Consider the following 16,532-nt stretch of genomic DNA (forward strand, 5'->3'; position numbering starts at 1 on the left):
ATTTTAGAATTTTCAAAAACGGCCAAAATGGAGGTTAAATTAATTTCCTTGTAAATTTACGAATTTTACTCGTTTTTGATCCTTTTTCTTTCACTAAAAAAGGCATAAAGTGGCCTAGCCTTATCGAATCGAAGCATGTAATAGTTCCTAGGAATTATAACGAGCATATCTATGACTTCCATGGTTGATTTTAGAATTTTCAAAAATGGCCAAAATGGGGGTTAAGTTAATTTCCTTGTAAATTTACGAATTTTACTCGTTTTTGACCATTTTTCTTTCACTAAAAAGGTCATAAAGTGGCGTTGCCTTATCGAATCGAAGCATGTAATAGTTCTTAGGAATTCTAACGAGCTTATCTATGACTTCCATGGTTGATTTTAGAATTTTCAAAAACGGCCAATGTAATATCCCACTTGTCAGCTAATGGAATATTACCGGTTGAATGTGTCAGAGAATTATGAAATAATTAAATATGATGGAAATAATTATTATGTGATGTCAGCTAAACACAAGTTAAGTATCAAAGTCGGATTTAACACTTTTAAGACAGGGGCATTATAGTACTTTCCCGTGGAAGGGATATTTTTATTTGGATTTTACCCCAAAATATCTTCACTCTCTTTTCTTCTTCTCTCTTCCCTACTCTCTCACGCCTCTCTTCCTTCTTCTTCTTCTTTTCTTCTTCTTCCATCAATCCTTTCCAAACTATTTCCAAATCATGGAACAAGTTGTGTAAGTTTCCCAATAAAATTTTATGGTGCTAGAAGCTTGGATTAATAGGTAAGTTTCAATTCTTCTCTCCTTTAAGAAGTTAAGGTTTTGATTAAGTTGGATTCTTGAATGATCAAGCTTATGTTGTGGTTTGTACATAATCATGGAGGTATATAGAAGCTTGGGTTAGCAATTTTTCCATCTTAAAGCTCATAAAGAGATGTTCAAGGGAAGCTAGGTTTTTGATGCAGAGAAAAGTTGGAATTGGAGCTTAAGCTGGGGCTGTTGCTTAATCAATTAGGTGAGTGTTTCATTAATTTTGAATTTGAGGTTGATTATGGATGAATTTCATGAAATAGTGGTAAGCTCTAGTTCTGGTTTTTAATTCGTACCTATTTCTATGTAGCTTGGAATTGAATGATTACTGAAGTTTTGGATTCCTCATTCAATTCCCTATAGTTTGGACACAAATTTTGTATGATTCGGATTTGAAACGAGTTCGGAAAACATGTTTAAAGTTTGGTATTTTCTGCTGGATTCTGGCTGCGGATTTTCGAACAGGGCTTCATTAAAATGGTAAGAACTCTTTCCATGTAACTCTGAATTGAGTGGTTGTTATTGCTGTGGATAGCTAACAAAATTCTCTACAGTTTAGACACAAGAATTATTAAATTCTATCAAGTATAGTAGGAGAAAATCTACCTGCAAGTTTGAGGAAAATTTCAGTCTCGTTTCTGTACCAATGTCCACTCTTTTGTTAAACTGTACAAATTGGATGGTTAATCCTCAAAACAAAAATTATATTTGGAATCCTGACACCCTAAGCTTTCCAACGAGTGGTCGTTTGCTCAAAACCGATATCGTTTGGTATTTTAATTAAATTGTTAAAGTCAAGGCATTGATGCTGGATATTGCAGGGTACGGGTTTTGCATAAGTGAGTCATATTGAATGGACAAGGACTGAAGCAGAGGTCTGAAAATAAGGCTTCTAAGAGCAAGATAAGAGGGTTGAAGGGAAAGCAATGATATGAGCTTTGAGTTGTGGCAAAAGAGATTGAGAGAATCAAGAACTTTTGTGGTGAGTTCCATAGATAGTTTTCCCACCCTTTGGGATTATGTTTTTATCTTGTGAGGATAATATGAATATTAGGAATTTTATATGTTATGATTAGTTACCCAAATTATGCCATTCTTGCTAACTCATGAATACTTGCTGAAAAGATGTTTTACAAGTTTTTATATATTTACTTAAGAATAAAACAAGTATTTAATATGTTGGTAAAGCGTGGCATGCGAGAGAATAATATTCATTATGTCCGGGTAGCATAAAATAAGAAAGGGGAAAGAACTAGAGCCTCGATATAGTTATCGAGAACTAGATAGTTAGCATGAATTATTTATGCTAGGATGTGAGAGATTGGATATCTTTTCACAAAGAAAGTTAAGCAAGAATCCTAAATATGAAAAGACGCGAAGTGTAATCTCTTCGCATATGTTTAAGATAATCAAGCATTATGTTAAGACGTGAATTGATGATTAATCTCTTCACATATGTAAGAATCAACAAGTAAGCATGAAAATGTTTAACCTTTCATGATATGTTTAAGATTAAGATTTATGATTAAAAATGAATATGTAGGTGACATGTCTCTTGCAATCCATGAAGGTATGGATTCAAGGGGTTCTCATGATGGGAACGATTTAAGCCGTAAGGGACCCGCATGTCACTGAGTAAGTAAGATGTAGGTGTTCGTGTCTCTTGTTATCCACGCCAGGGGGATACGAGAGGTTCTCGACCTAAGGGGAACGGTTCAAGCCGCAAGGGACCCGCACGACACCGAGGGAGTCCGATGTACGTACATCGGTCATGTATGGGATTGATCTCGGGGTTACTCCACCCGGGACTATCCGTAAAATGAATCAAGATAATAATGTTTGTTCAACGCTAACCAAGTATGACCCTGACTTTATTTATGTTTATGTTGCAAGAAATGAATTTATGTAAGATTATGTTTATGAGCAATAGCACGAGATGCTATTAGACAAGTATAAGATATGAAATAGATCAAGTAAAGAATGTTATGCCGATGACGATCTTAGGTTCCCCTAATCGTCCGGTTTAGGATTGCGTCATGAATATGTTATGTTAAGTCTTGATGCGTTTAACGTATCTTGAGTTAGCGGTCCTAGGATCCCTTGACCGCCATGACACGTATGATAGTAAGCCTATAACAAGTAAGATGAATTATGACGGCCCTAGTATGCACAACCGTCTAAGTATGCAAGTCCCCACACACGTATAATCAACCGTCAGGTTGTAATGTAGACACGTGGTGACCGTAGGTTTCCCCTTGAGGTTGCCTTTAGCCTAGGATTAGGTGGAACTCACTGAGACATTAAGTCTCATCCCAATCCTTATTTGTTTCAGATAAACAGGTTGGATTGCAAGCTAGTAGCCGGATGGATATTTTAGCAAGTGCTCGTTCGTACCCGCTGCAGAATGATTGTGGATTCAAGGATGCATTTATTATATTTTAGACAAGAGGTGTAGTATTGTTTTTGTACGAAAGCGTATTGTTGTCTAATATATTCATTCGAAGTTTTTTTTATGTTGTAAATTTTAATGTATCCAGTACTAAAGATAACACACGTGCTAAACTTTCTAGATACGTTTAGTATGGGTGTTACATTTGGTATCAGAGCAGGTCGATTCAGACCGTGCCTTGGGTCATTAAGTTACAACTAAGGAAGTGGGACCATTGTGTTCCAGGTAAATGTTTTAATTGTTGATGTTAGTTGAGCCTGATCAACTCAATTTAACATTTGACGGTTAGAACGGATGCCTGAGAGCTGAATAGGACCCAGGAGGAACGAAGTATGTGATGAAGATTATCTGAGAAGGTAGAAACAAGAAGTAAAGTAAGAGTCTGTTCGTGCCAAATGGTGGCCGGTGAGCTTAGCTGTTCAAGTTTGAATACTCCGGGAATGCAAAGTAATAATAAGATGGAGTGTTTCGACGACGTTGGGTAAGTTGATAAGGATACTTTGTATACCCGTAAGTTAAGAATTTGAAAATGTCTAAATATGACCGGGAGTTTTGTTAAGAGTTGTTGTTGGAACAGAACTGCGATATAGAAAGGAAATATATTTCTGGAATATAAGTGCAAGACTACAAGATAAGGAGAAGTCGTCATATGTTGACAAAATATGGAAGTTCTCAGGATTAGAGGTATGTGAATGAAGCCAAAGATTTGAATTCCCAGAGAGTACAAGGTTCTCATGTTGGAATGTCGAGCGAGTCGACAGAGAAGCAAGTTAACCGTTCGCAGCGAACGAAGTTAAGATTTTATGTGGATATTTTATGATGCCATGATTAAGGCAATAATTTCTGATGTGTCGAGAATTGAATCGAATGATGTTGATGTTTGTCATGCATACGATATAAATGTTTTAATGATGTTAAGAATGAATAATGTGCATTGGATTGCTTGAGAAATAAGATTTTGCACAAACTATGATTTCTGGAAAACTAAGATAAAGAAACTCGCCAATAGCAAAATTTTAGCTAATAGCGAAATTACTTCAGATGATTTCGCTGATAGCGAACCTGGGGTGAAATTTTCAGTTTTTCCGAAAACTGTCAGTTTGTCTCTAGGGTCCGCAATGACTATTGGGGAGTTGTCTTCACAACCTTTTTGCAATAAACACCTTTTAATAACATCAAGTAACGAATGCACATTACCAATTAAAGTTTCCAAAGGAAAAAGGGCATGGACAACCATTAACAAAATCGATTCAGTTTAAGGTTACCTCGGAGATTAATGTGTCAAGAGTTAAAAAGGAGTTTAGACCAAGAGATTAAAGGTTCCGGTATATGGAACAGATGGAACAGACATGAAGACATGAGGCAAAATATTGAAGTGATGAAGAATTATGTTAGATCACAAGATTCTCAGATTTTGTGGAGTATTAATTACCCCTCGAATCTATGATTTGCTTAATTCATTTGTTAAGGCTCGTTGCCATGACAGATTTTAATATTTGCAAAATTTATATGATTTTAGAAAAGATTTACGCATATGGGTGATTGGAATTGGTGTTCATAAATTTAAAAATGGAATTCTGTAGGTACCGGTCGGTTACGACTTATGTAAAATAATTTGAACACTTGGAGCAATACTTGATAACACTGTTGTGTTATCAACTCGTTCCATGAATTTTATGGTAATGACTGGGACCCAGATTCACTATATTTTTATATATAATAAAGAAACATCAACACCAATGATCCGTGTGCTAATTTATGAAGTTTTATTCAAGAAGAAAAAGTAATGAGCAAGCACTGGTAAGATTAAGCAAAACATAGCGTGCGAGAATACGAAGATGCAATGCTGGATGTTCAAGAAGGGTATGTATAAGTACATGATGAGTCAACTATGGAATTTAAGTTCTGCTCGGAAATAAGTTTAAGAATGGTATTAATAAGTCAGAAGGTAAGTCAACCAGTGAGTATGTAAGGTTCAACCATAAGAAAGTAATATGATAATACGTTAAGTCCATTGTGAGATTTAAATCTTACAAGCCAATGAGAAGTGCGAGTTACGGCATTGATTGTCACATGAATGGGCTTGAGTAGAGTTCAGAAAGATGGTAAACATATAAGAAAAGGAACGTTAAGTTTCACTCGAATCCATGATTTTGAGTATTGGTTAAAGACAACCGGTGGTAATCAGAGTAGCGCAACAGAAGTAAATCGGTTAAATTGTTAACAGTAAAGAAGCTTCATGAGAGGCATTATGAGACGAGCAAAGAGTTCTCAAAATGTCAAGTAATGAGATTTATACAATCAATGATGAATAAGGTAAAAGTATATGGATGTGTTTTCATTATCTAAGTAAAATAGGAAAGGTTGAAGACGCTATAATGAAGTAATCAGGTCGCCTATTAGTGATGTTGAGCGTGTACAAGACTGTTAGTCGGATAGAAAGAGTACGTGTTCTGACAAGAGAAAATACATGTAAGATTCAGAAAGTCCTTTCTTGTGATTCAAAGTGATGATCAAGGCATCATGTGAGGTGATTGGTATCTGAATAATAAGTGCCATACGGGTGAAGGTAACAACATCTGAACATTATCCGAAAGAGATGTTTTGAAGATACGAATTATGAACGAAAAGATTCATACCCTCCTATGCCATATTTGTTAAGTGATGACGATACTTGCTAACGATGTCAAAATTATAATTTTCTTTCAACTTTTAAAAGTGAAGACGACATTAAGGGACTTGGAAATGAATTATTCTAAAAACATGATATTTTCATTTTCTGAAACCGATGACACACGCCATAAGTGAGTAAGTTCACTTAAGACGTGCGGACTTCCAGACCAACTCGTCAGTGGCGAGCTTGGGACGAGATTCAAACCTTTTTCAAAACATAGAAACTCGTCTTGTGACTCTGTAGTACCGTTATCGGTTTGGTTTCAAAATGATTTCCTTAAAAAGGTTATACATATTTTATTCCAAGAATCCGTATACCAATGTTTATAAGATTTCTTAAAGTAAAAAGATAGAACAAGTATCGTTATTACCTAACAGTATGTGGCACTTGAGGTATGCAAACACTATGGAAATTAAAATTTGAAGAAGTGAACAACAATGTTCTTCAAAAGGGTCATATGAGACGTACAAGTATATGCTAAGAATGTTCAAGTGCAAGCGGACTAAGTCGGAAAGTTTAAGAGCATGTGAACCAAAGACTGGTTTATAGATGTCAAGTATAATGGAAACACTTAAATTTGCTTATCCATGATAAGTTATATGAGTTACCGATGGAATTCGGGTGCAATGAGATCAGAATATTTCCTAAGACTCTGAAAAGAGATAAGAGATTCGTGGAATCATCTAGATAAGTAATGTAAGTCAGAGGCATGAGTCTCAAGTTATATAAGAAAGATTATGTGTTTACACAATAAGATGTCTATGATGCAATTGAGCACTGCAGGGCAAACCTGGATTCTAGTAAAACTCCAGTTAAAAGGCAAATCCTGAGTGTTCCAGTTAATGATAAGTTACCTATATGAATGATTTATGCCAAACACTTGAGATACAGATCAGAGATAATTAGACCAATATGTTGTAAGAATAAGTTATGATTATGATGTTTTTACGTTAAGCTAAGACTATGAGAAGGATGATTCCGACAATGCAATGATTATTTCAAGATGTTATGTTTGAACTCAGTACCCATTAAGTGATTTCTAAATTTCGGGGACGAAATTCTTTTAAGGGGGGTAGAGTGTAATATCCCACTTGTCAGCTAATGGAATATTACCGGTTGAATGTGTCAGAGAATTATGAAATAATTAAATATGATGGAAATAATTATTATGTGATGTCAGCTAAACACAAGTTAAGTATCAAAGTCGGATTTAACACTTTTAAGACAGGGGCATTATAGTACTTTCCCGTGGAAGGGATATTTTTATTTGGATTTTACCCCAAAATATCTTCACTCTCTTTTCTTCTTCTCTCTTCCCTACTCTCTCACGCCTCTCTTCCTTCTTCTTCTTCTTTTCTTCTTCTTCCATCAATCCTTTCCAAACTATTTCCAAATCATGGAACAAGTTGTGTAAGTTTCCCAATAAAATTTTATGGTGCTAGAAGCTTGGATTAATAGGTAAGTTTCAATTCTTCTCTCCTTTAAGAAGTTAAGGTTTTGATTAAGTTGGATTCTTGAATGATCAAGCTTATGTTGTGGTTTGTACATAATCATGGAGGTATATAGAAGCTTGGGTTAGCAATTTTTCCATCTTAAAGCTCATAAAGAGATGTTCAAGGGAAGCTAGGTTTTTGATGCAGAGAAAAGTTGGAATTGGAGCTTAAGCTGGGGCTGTTGCTTAATCAATTAGGTGAGTGTTTCATTAATTTTGAATTTGAGGTTGATTATGGATGAATTTCATGAAATAGTGGTAAGCTCTAGTTCTGGTTTTTAATTCGTACCTATTTCTATGTAGCTTGGAATTGAATGATTACTGAAGTTTTGGATTCCTCATTCAATTCCCTATAGTTTGGACACAAATTTTGTATGATTCGGATTTGAAACGAGTTCGGAAAACATGTTTAAAGTTTGGTATTTTCTGCTGGATTCTGGCTGCGGATTTTCGAACAGGGCTTCATTAAAATGGTAAGAACTCTTTCCATGTAACTCTGAATTGAGTGGTTGTTATTGCTGTGGATAGCTAACAAAATTCTCTACAGTTTAGACACAAGAATTATTAAATTCTATCAAGTATAGTAGGAGAAAATCTACCTGCAAGTTTGAGGAAAATTTCAGTCTCGTTTCTGTACCAATGTCCACTCTTTTGTTAAACTGTACAAATTGGATGGTTAATCCTCAAAACAAAAATTATATTTGGAATCCTGACACCCTAAGCTTTCCAACGAGTGGTCGTTTGCTCAAAACCGATATCGTTTGGTATTTTAATTAAATTGTTAAAGTCAAGGCATTGATGCTGGATATTGCAGGGTACGGGTTTTGCATAAGTGAGTCATATTGAATGGACAAGGACTGAAGCAGAGGTCTGAAAATAAGGCTTCTAAGAGCAAGATAAGAGGGTTGAAGGGAAAGCAATGATATGAGCTTTGAGTTGTGGCAAAAGAGATTGAGAGAATCAAGAACTTTTGTGGTGAGTTCCATAGATAGTTTTCCCACCCTTTGGGATTATGTTTTTATCTTGTGAGGATAATATGAATATTAGGAATTTTATATGTTATGATTAGTTACCCAAATTATGCCATTCTTGCTAACTCATGAATACTTGCTGAAAAGATGTTTTACAAGTTTTTATATATTTACTTAAGAATAAAACAAGTATTTAATATGTTGGTAAAGCGTGGCATGCGAGAGAATAATATTCATTATGTCCGGGTAGCATAAAATAAGAAAGGGGAAAGAACTAGAGCCTCGATATAGTTATCGAGAACTAGATAGTTAGCATGAATTATTTATGCTAGGATGTGAGAGATTGGATATCTTTTCACAAAGAAAGTTAAGCAAGAATCCTAAATATGAAAAGACGCGAAGTGTAATCTCTTCGCATATGTTTAAGATAATCAAGCATTATGTTAAGACGTGAATTGATGATTAATCTCTTCACATATGTAAGAATCAACAAGTAAGCATGAAAATGTTTAACCTTTCATGATATGTTTAAGATTAAGATTTATGATTAAAAATGAATATGTAGGTGACATGTCTCTTGCAATCCATGAAGGTATGGATTCAAGGGGTTCTCATGATGGGAACGATTTAAGCCGTAAGGGACCCGCATGTCACTGAGTAAGTAAGATGTAGGTGTTCGTGTCTCTTGTTATCCACGCCAGGGGGATACGAGAGGTTCTCGACCTAAGGGGAACGGTTCAAGCCGCAAGGGACCCGCACGACACCGAGGGAGTCCGATGTACGTACATCGGTCATGTATGGGATTGATCTCGGGGTTACTCCACCCGGGACTATCCGTAAAATGAATCAAGATAATAATGTTTGTTCAACGCTAACCAAGTATGACCCTGACTTTATTTATGTTTATGTTGCAAGAAATGAATTTATGTAAGATTATGTTTATGAGCAATAGCACGAGATGCTATTAGACAAGTATAAGATATGAAATAGATCAAGTAAAGAATGTTATGCCGATGACGATCTTAGGTTCCCCTAATCGTCCGGTTTAGGATTGCGTCATGAATATGTTATGTTAAGTCTTGATGCGTTTAACGTATCTTGAGTTAGCGGTCCTAGGATCCCTTGACCGCCATGACACGTATGATAGTAAGCCTATAACAAGTAAGATGAATTATGACGGCCCTAGTATGCACAACCGTCTAAGTATGCAAGTCCCCACACACGTATAATCAACCGTCAGGTTGTAATGTAGACACGTGGTGACCGTAGGTTTCCCCTTGAGGTTGCCTTTAGCCTAGGATTAGGTGGAACTCACTGAGACATTAAGTCTCATCCCAATCCTTATTTGTTTCAGATAAACAGGTTGGATTGCAAGCTAGTAGCCGGATGGATATTTTAGCAAGTGCTCGTTCGTACCCGCTGCAGAATGATTGTGGATTCAAGGATGCATTTATTATATTTTAGACAAGAGGTGTAGTATTGTTTTTGTACGAAAGCGTATTGTTGTCTAATATATTCATTCGAAGTTTTTTTTATGTTGTAAATTTTAATGTATCCAGTACTAAAGATAACACACGTGCTAAACTTTCTAGATACGTTTAGTATGGGTGTTACAGCCAAAATGGGGGTTAAGTTAATTTCCTTGTTAATTTACGGATTTTACTCGATTTTGATCCTTTTTCTTTCACTAAAAAGGGCATAACGTGGCCTAGCCTTATCGAATCGAAGCATGTAATAGTTCCTAGGAATTATAACGAGCATATCTATGACTTCCATGGTTGATTTTAGAATTTTCAAAAATGGCCAAAATGGGGGTTAAGTTAATTTCCTTTTAAATTTACGAATTTTACTCGTTTTTGACCATTTTTCTTTCACTAAAAAGGTCATAAAGTGGCCTAGCCTTATCGAATCGAAGCATGTAATAGTTCCTAGGAAATCTAACGAGCATATCTACGACTTTCAGGGTTGATTTTAGAAATTTCAAAAACGACCTAAATGGTGGTAAAGTGATATTCCTTGTTAATTTACGGATTTTACTCGTTTTTTATCCTTTTTCTTTCACTGAAAAGGGCATAACGTGGCCTAGCTTTATCGAATCGAAGCATGTAATAGTTCCTAGGAATTCTAACGAGCTTATCTATGACTTCGATGGTTGATTTTAGAATTTTCAAAAACGGCCAAAATGGGGGTTAGGTGAATTTCCTTGTTAATTTACGGATTTTACTCGTTTTTGACCTTTTTTCTTTCACTAAAAAGAGCATAAAGTGGCCTAACCTTATCGAATCGAAGCATGTAATAGTTCCTAGCAAATCTAACGAGCATATCTACGACTTCCATGGTTGATTTTAGAAATTTTAAAAACGGCCAAAATGGTGGTAAAGTGAATTTCCTTGTTAATTTACGGATTTTACTCGATTTTGATCCTTTTTCTTTCACTAAAAAGGGCATAACGTGGCCTAGCCTTATCGAATTGAATCATGTAATAGTTCCTAGGAATTCTAACAAGCATATCTACGACATCCACGGTTGATTTTAGAATTTTCAAAAATTGCCAAAATGGGGGTTAAGTTAATTTCCTTGTAAATTTACGAATTTTACTCGTTTTTGACCATTTTTCTTTCACTAAAAAGGTCATAAAGTGGCGTTGCCTTATCGAATCGAAGCATGTAATAGTTCCTAGGAAATCTAACGAGCATATCTACGACTTTCAGGGTTGATTTTAGAAATTTCAAAAACGACCTAAATGGTGGTAAAGTGATATTCCTTGTTAATTTACGGATTTTACTCGTTTTTGATCCTTTTTCTTTCACTAAAAAGGGCATAACGTGGCCTAGCTTTATCGAATCGAAGCATGTAATAGTTCCTAGGAATTCTAACGAGCTTATCTATGACTTCCATGGTTGATTTTAGAATTTTCATAAACGGCCAAAATGGGGGTTAAGTTAATTTCCTTGTTAATTTACGGATTTTACTAGATTTTGATCCTTTTTCTTTCACTAAAAAGGGCATAACGTGGCCTAGCCTTATCGAATTGAATCATGTAATAGTTCCTAGGAATTCTAACAAGCATATCTACGACATCCACGGTTGATTTTAGAATTTTCAAAAATTGCCAAAATGGGGGTTAAGTTAATTTCCTTGTAAATTTACGAATTTTACTCGTTTTTGACCATTTTTCTTTCACTAAAAAGGTCATAAAGTGGCGTTGCCTTATCGAATCGAAGCATGTAATAGTTCCTAGGAAATCTAACGAGCATATCTACGACTTTCAGGGTTGATTTTAGAAATTTCAAAAACGACCTAAATGGTGGTAAAGTGATATTCCTTGTTAATTTACGGATTTTACTCGTTTTTGATCCTTTTTCTTTCACTAAAAAGGGCATAACGTGGCCTAGCTTTATCGAATCGAAGCATGTAATAGTTCCTAGGAATTCTAACGAGCTTATCTATGACTTCCATGGTTGATTTTAGAATTTTCAAAAACGGCCAAAATGGGGGTTAAGTTAATTTCCTTGTAAATTTACGAATTTTACTCGTTTTTGACCATTTTTCTTTCACTAAAAAGGTCATAAAGTGGCGTTGCCTTATCGAATCGAAGCATGTAATAGTTCTTAGGAATTCTAACGAGCTTATCTATGACTTCCATGGTTGATTTTAGAATTTTCAAAAACGGCCAAAATGGGGGTTAAGTTAATTTCCTTGTTAATTTACGGATTTTACTCGATTTTGATCCTTTTTCTTTCACTAAAAAGGGCATAACGTGGCCTAGCCTTATCGAATCGTAGCATGTAATAGTTCCTAGGAATTATAACGAGCATATCTATGACTTCCATGGTTGATTTTAGAATTTTCAAAAATGGCCAAAATGGGGGTTAAGTTAATTTCCTTTTAAATTTACGAATTTTACTCGTTTTTGACCATTTTTCTTTCACTAAAAAGGTCATAAAGTGGCCTAGCCTTATCGAATCGAAGCATGTAATAGTTCCTAGGAAATCTAACGAGCATATCTACGACTTTCAGGGTTGATTTTAGAAATTTCAAAAACGACCTAAATGGTGGTAAAGTGATATTCCTTGTTAATTTACGGATTTTACTCGTTTTTTATCCTTTTTCTTTCACTGAAAAGGGCATAACGTGGCCTAGCTTTATCGAATCGAAGCATGTAATAGTTCCTAGGAATTCTAACGAGCTTATCTATGACTTCGATGGTTGATTTTAGAATTTTCAAAAACGGCCAAAATGGGGGTTAGGTGAATTTCCTTGTTAATTTACGGATTTTACTCGTTTTTGACCTTTTTTCTTTCACTAAAAAGAGCATAAAGTGGCCTAACCTTATCGAATCGAAGCATGTAATAGTTCCTAGCAAATCTAACGAGCATATCTACGACTTCCATGGTTGATTTTAGAAATTTAAAAAACGGCCAAAATGGTGGTAAAGTGAATTTCCTTGTTAATTTACGGATTTTACTCGATTTTGATCCTTTTTCTTTCACTAAAAAGGGCATAACGTGGCCTAGCCTTATCGAATTGAATCATGTAATAGTTCCTAGGAATTCTAACAAGCATATCTACGACATCCACAGTTGATTTTAGAATTTTCAAAAATTGCCAAAATGGGGGTTAAGTTAATTTCCTTGTAAATTTACGAATTTTACTCGTTTTTGACCATTTTTCTTTCACTGAAAAGGTCATAAAGTGGCGTTGCCTTATCGAATCGAAGCATGTAATAGTTCCTAGGAAATCTAACGAGCATATCTACGACTTTCAGGGTTGATTTTAGAAATTTCAAAAACGACCTAAATGGTGGTAAAGTGATATTCCTTGTTAATTTACGGATTTTACTCGTTTTTGATCCTTTTTCATTCACTAAAAAGGGCATAACGTGGCCTAGCTTTATCGAATCGAAGCATGTAATAGTTCCTAGGAATTCTAACGAGCTTATCTATGACTTCCATGGTTGATTTTAGAATTTTCAAAAACGGCCAAAATGGGGGTTAAGTTAATTTCCTTGTTAATTTACGGATTTTACTAGATTTTGATCCTTTTTCTTTCAATAAAAAGGGCATAACGTGGCCTAGCCTTATCGAATCGAAGCACGTAATAGTTCCTAGAAAATCTAACGAGCATATCTATGAATTCCATGGTTGATTTTAGAATTTTCAAAAACGGCCAAAATGGAGGTTAAATTAATTTCCTTGTAAATTTACGAATTTTACTCGTTTTTGATCCTTTTTCTTTCACTAAAAAAGGCATAAAGTGGCCTAGCCTTATCGAATCGAAGCATGTAATAGTTCCTAGGAATTATAACGAGCATATCTATGACTTCCATGGTTGATTTTAGAATTTTCAAAAATGGCCAAAATGGGGGTTAAGTTAATTTCCTTGTAAATTTACGAATTTTACTCGTTTTTGACCATTTTTCTTTCACTAAAAAGGTCATAAAGTGGCGTTGCCTTATCGAATCGAAGCATGTAATAGTTCTTAGGAATTCTAACGAGCTTATCTATGACTTCCATGGTTGATTTTAGAATTTTCAAAAACGGCCAAAATGGGGGTTAAGTTAATTTCCTTGTTAATTTACGGATTTTACTCGATTTTGATCCTTTTTCTTTCACTAAAAAGGGCATAACGTGGCCTAGCCTTATCGAATCGAAGCATGTAATAGTTCCTAGGAATTATAACGAGCATATCTATGACTTCCATGGTTGATTTTAGAATTTTCAAAAATGGCCAAAATGGGGGTTAAGTTAATTTCCTTTTAAATTTACGAATTTTACTCGTTTTTGACCATTTTTCTTTCACTAAAAAGGTCATAAAGTGGCCTAGCCTTATCGAATCGAAGCATGTAATAGTTCCTAGGAAATCTAACGAGCATATCTACGACTTTCAGGGTTGATTTTAGAAATTTCAAAAACGACCTAAATGGTGGTAAAGTGATATTCCTTGTTAATTTACGGATTTTACTCGTTTTTTATCCTTTTTCTTTCACTGAAAAGGGCATAACGTGGCCTAGCTTTATCGAATCGAAGCATGTAATAGTTCCTAGGAATTCTAACGAGCTTATCTATGACTTCGATGGTTGATTTTAGAATTTTCAAAAACGGCCAAAATGGGGGTTAGGTGAATTTCCTTGTTAATTTACGGATTTTACTCGTTTTTGACCTTTTTTCTTTCACTAAAAAGAGCATAAAGTGGCCTAACCTTATCGAATCGAAGCATGTAATAGTTCCTAGCAAATCTAACGAGCATATCTACGACTTCCATGGTTGATTTTAGAAATTTAAAAAACGGCCAAAATGGTGGTAAAGTGAATTTCCTTGTTAATTTACGGATTTTACTCGATTTTGATCCTTTTTCTTTCACTAAAAAGGGCATAACGTGGCCTAGCCTTATCGAATTGAATCATGTAATAGTTCCTAGGAATTCTAAGAAGCATATCTACGACATCCACGGTTGATTTTAAAATTTTCAAAAATTGCCAAAATGGGGGTTAAGTTAATTTCCTTGTAAATTTACGAATTTTACTCGTTTTTGACCATTTTTCTTTCACTAAAAAGGTCATAAAGTGGCGTTGCCTTATCGAATCGAAGCATGTAATAGTTCTTAGGAATTCTAACGAGCTTATCTATGACTTCCATGGTTGATTTTAGAATTTTCAAAAACGGCCAAAATGGGGGTTAAGTTAATTTCCTTGTTAATTTACGGATTTTACTCGATTTTGATCCTTTTTCTTTCAATAAAAAGTGCATAACGTGGCCTAGCCTTATCGAATCGAAGCATGTAATAGTTCCTAGGAAATCTAACGAGCATATCTATGACTTCCATTGTTGATTTTATAATTTTCAAAAACGGCCAAAATGGAGGTTAAATTAATTTCCTTGTAAATTTTCGAATTTTACTCTTTTTGATCCTTTTTCTTTCACTAAAAATGGCATAAAGTGGCCTAGCCTTATCGAATCGAAGCGTGTAATAGTTCCTAGGAATTATAACGAGCATATCTATGACTTCCATGGTCGATTTTAGAATTTTCAAAAACGGCCAAAATGGGGGCTAGGTTAATTTCCTTGTTTATTTACGAATTTTACTCGTTTTTGACCCTTTTTCTTTCACTACAAAGGGCATGAAGTGGCCTAGCCTTATCGAATCGAAGCATGTAATATTTCCTAGGAATTCTAACAAGCATATCTACGACATCCACGATTGATTTTAGAATTTTCAAAAATTGCCAAAATGGGGGTTAAGTTAATTTCCTTGTAAATTTACGAATTTTACTCGTTTTTGACCATTTTTCTTTCACTAAAAAGGTCATAAAGTGGCGTTACCTTATCGAATCGAAGCATGTAATAGTTCCTAGGAAATCTAACGAGCATATCCACGACTTTCAGGGTTGATTTTAGAAATTTCAAAAACGGCCAAAATGGTGGCAGAGTGATATTCCTTGTTAATTTACGGATTTTACTCGTTTTTGATCCTTTTTCTTTCACTAAAAAGGGCATAACGTGGTCTAGCCTTATCGAATCGAAGCATGTAATAGTTCGTAGGAATTCTAACGAGCTTATCTATGACTTTCATGGTTGATTTTAGAATTTTCAAAAACGGCCTAAATGGTGGTTAAGTTAATTTCCTTGTTAATTTACGGATTTTACTCGATTTTGATCCTTTTTCTTTCACTAAAAAGGGCATAACGTGGCCTAGCCTTATCGAATCAAAGCATGTAATAGTTCCTAGGAAATCTAACGAGCATATCTATGACTTCCATGGTTGATTTTAGAATTTTGAAAAACGGCCAAAATGGGGGTTAAATTAATTTCCTTGTAAATTTACGAATTTTACTCGTTTTTGACCATTTTTCTTTCACTAAAAAGGTCATAAAGTGGCCTAGCCTTATCGAATCGAAGCATGTAATAGTTCCTAGGAAATCTAACGAGCATATCTATGACTTTCAGGGTTGATTTTAGAAATTTCAAAAACGGCCAAAATGGTGGTAAAGTGATATTCCTTGTTAATTTACGGATTTTACTCGTTTTTGATCCTTTTTCTTTCACTAAAAAGGGCATAACGTGGCCTAGCTTTATCGAATCGAAGCATGTAATAGTTCCTAGGAAATCTAACGAGCATATCTATGACTTCCATGGTTGA

The 16,532-nt window shown here is 35.0% G+C and overlaps 2 long non-coding RNA genes across 3 annotated transcripts; both read left to right on the forward strand.

Moving 5' to 3' along the window:
- Window positions 1–400: 400 nt before the first annotated feature.
- LOC146936171 (uncharacterized) lies at window positions 401–3,403 on the forward strand. The gene is made up of 6 exons (XR_015030493.1): window positions 401–780; window positions 881–1,012; window positions 1,118–1,287; window positions 1,629–1,789; window positions 3,140–3,256; window positions 3,378–3,403. It is a non-coding gene; the product is annotated as an uncharacterized LOC146936171 (long non-coding RNA).
- Window positions 3,404–7,222: 3,819 nt separating this feature from the next.
- On the forward strand, window positions 7,223–10,009 carry LOC146936172 (uncharacterized). 2 transcript variants are annotated; one of them, XR_015030495.1, is made up of 6 exons: window positions 7,223–7,388; window positions 7,497–7,620; window positions 7,726–7,895; window positions 8,237–8,397; window positions 9,748–9,864; window positions 9,986–10,009. It is a non-coding gene; the product is annotated as an uncharacterized LOC146936172 (long non-coding RNA). The 2 variants fall into 2 exon arrangements; XR_015030494.1 differs by lacking the exon at window positions 7,223–7,388 and having other exon boundaries at window positions 7,481–7,620.
- Window positions 10,010–16,532: the final 6,523 nt, after the last annotated feature.

Source organism: Medicago sativa, chromosome 3 (genome assembly GCF_051527215.1).
Source record: "Medicago sativa cultivar Bolivia chromosome 3, Bolivia_mono, whole genome shotgun sequence".
Classification (NCBI taxonomy): Eukaryota; Viridiplantae; Streptophyta; class Magnoliopsida; order Fabales; family Fabaceae; genus Medicago; species Medicago sativa.